Raw genomic sequence first — 2,665 nt, 5'->3', positions numbered from 1 at the left:
AGGTCTGTTCTGTAGATCCGCTCTATGCTGTAGACCTGCTTTGTGCCAACACTGGAACACAAATTTAGACTGGTTTTTGCTTCACGTTTGGTCTTGTTCTTCTAATCAGCCGCACTGTGGGAGGGGCTTGTGTTCGCTGTACGCAGGAAGGAGCGAGAGCGTGAAAAGGCGAGGGGCGGCGTGCTGACGTGAGGCAGATGGACAGGTAGGATGTTTAGGAAGTTGAACCTGCCCTGTGATGCACGCTGGTACACGAGGGCACACGCTGTTGCAGACGAGCCGTGCATAGGGAGCGTGTGTGTTTGTGATGTGCCCTAGAGTCTCCGCGGGTTTCAAATGAGCGCACAGGCTGCACTGAGACGCCCCACACGCTCCTGCACCCGCTACAAGTTTATTACCAACAGCAGCGGCCGGAATGAAATATGATCGCATTTGTTGAGTGTCAGACCTCGAGTGAGAGACAAGACCGAGTCCAAACGTGAGTCCGAGACAAGACACGACGATCTACCCACACGACCTTGGCGATTGACTGGTAGATCGGGATCGACATATTGAGCACCCCTGGTCTAAAACATGAAGCTGTAGGTTTCAAGGTAACAACTGCCCTCTAATTCCATGGCTGAAATCATCCAAATCATTGTTTCCCAAAGACTGGGTCACAACCCTCAGGTAGGTTGCCAGGTGGGTCGCCTTATCACGATCTGCATGTAGATCTGCAACATACACAACCCAAAACATTCTACATCAGTCTCCAAGAAGAATAGCTGAGATAATGGAGTCAATTAAATATAATCAGTCAGTTAAGAGTTCTGACTATGCACTTGATCTGCTGCTGCGTCTCCTCCTGCACCCGGACTGAACCACTCTATAAAAACACAGACAGGTCCATGTATCTCATTAGAAATGTTCAAATGTTAAGACATGTTTTGTATCATTTCTAATATTTTTGTCATTATTTTATTGACTATTTTGTTCTAGTATTGCTGGTTCAGTTGAATGTTGAAAAGAAAAAGAAATGTTCTACATTTAATGTCCAAAGCGACTTCTGGATCCTTTTATTGCTGCTTCAGTGACTGTTTTTCATTGTTTAAAACTTGAGTAATACTAATTGTTCAGAGACCAGAAGTGGAACCAAGTCGTTGTTTTGCAAGTCTCAAGTAAGTCTCAAGTCTTTGACCTCAAGTCCAAGTCAAGTCCCAAGTCAAATACAGGCAAGTCCAAGTCGAGTCTTGAGTCACTGGCCCATAAGTCCAAGTCAAGTCCAAGTCGTCTGCTTTGAGCCTCAAGTCATTTCAAGTCTTTAAACCAAAGTACCAAATACATCTTAGATTTTTGCAATTTATATGAATTTTAAGATAAATTGTACTTATGAAATCATAGTATGCTCATATATGAGTATTTATAGAGTATATAAAACTTGTAGAAATGCTATTTTTTCCTTTTTAAATGTCTTGCAAAGATCTTAGTGTGAATCATTACAGTCAGAACAGGAAGAATTCAGATTTAAAAGTGCTTCTCAAGTCTGCGGAAGTCACAGGCCTCAAGTCCAAGTCAAGTCCATATCGTCCATACCGTGGCCAAGAGGCCAGACCAGCTTGTCAAAGCCTGATCCTGTCAGATCTCAGAAGCTCAGAGGACTGGTTAGTTCATGGATGGGAAAATCAGGTGCCAGAGGGGGGCACCAGTCACAAAAACTGTTGTTGTGTCCTTAGGCAAGACACTTCACCCACATTGCCTAGTATGAAAGCGGTGTGTGCATGAGTGTTGGTGGTGGTCGTAGGGGCGCAGATTGGCAGCCTCACTTCCATCAGTGTGAGCCAGGGCAGCTGTGGCTACAGTATTAGTTTACCACCACTAGGTGTGGAGAGAATGAATAATGATCTGTAAAGTGCTTTGAGTATCTTGAAAGGCCCTATATAAATGCAATGATGAATGAATGAATGAATGAATGAATTAATTAATTAATTAAGTCCCAAGTCACTGACTGTGACCGTTTTATCAAGTCAAGTCTCAAGTCCTAAAAATAGTGACTCAAGTCTGACCTGAGTCCAAGTCATGACTTACACGTCCCATCTCTGTCAGAGAGACACGATCACTCAGTCAACAATAAATATCCTCATTCATGTTCAATAATGCTCAAATGTCAAATGTCTATTGACTTGAAATAAATCAAATATGGGACCCCAGAAAAATAAACCAGCACTAAACCAAAAGTCAAAATGCTCTGTCCCACCTTGTGATGTCATGAACTCTTGTTTCTAAGTGTGATACACTGTATTTATAATTACAATATTTGTTTTTTGTTTTTTTTACTTACTGTATATACATTTATGTAATTTATGTTTTTATGCTACTTATTTAGAAGTTTATTACCTATTTTAATTATTATTATTATTATTTTTTTCTCTGTGTTATTGTAATATAATGTGATGTGTGAGCTCCAGTGTCCAAGTCATTTCTCTTATGGATCAATAAAGTCTAAAACATGAAGCTGTAGTTTTCAAGTTAACAACTGCCTTCTAATTCTAGGGCTGTATTTCACTCGGACTTGAGGTCAAAGACTTGAGACGTACTTGAGACTCGCAAAACAACGACTTTATCTTATTAGAGTTGTTTACGTAAGTCGTATTTTATTGTGAAAAGGCTCACCGGATGTGGCCTAACC

This window comes from Boleophthalmus pectinirostris, unplaced genomic scaffold, assembly GCF_026225935.1.
Source record: "Boleophthalmus pectinirostris isolate CB_2022bp ecotype Guang Dong unplaced genomic scaffold, ASM2622593v1 HiC_scaffold_22, whole genome shotgun sequence".
Lineage (NCBI taxonomy): Eukaryota > Metazoa > Chordata > Actinopteri > Gobiiformes > Gobiidae > Boleophthalmus > Boleophthalmus pectinirostris.
This window is presented reverse-complemented; position numbering follows the sequence as displayed.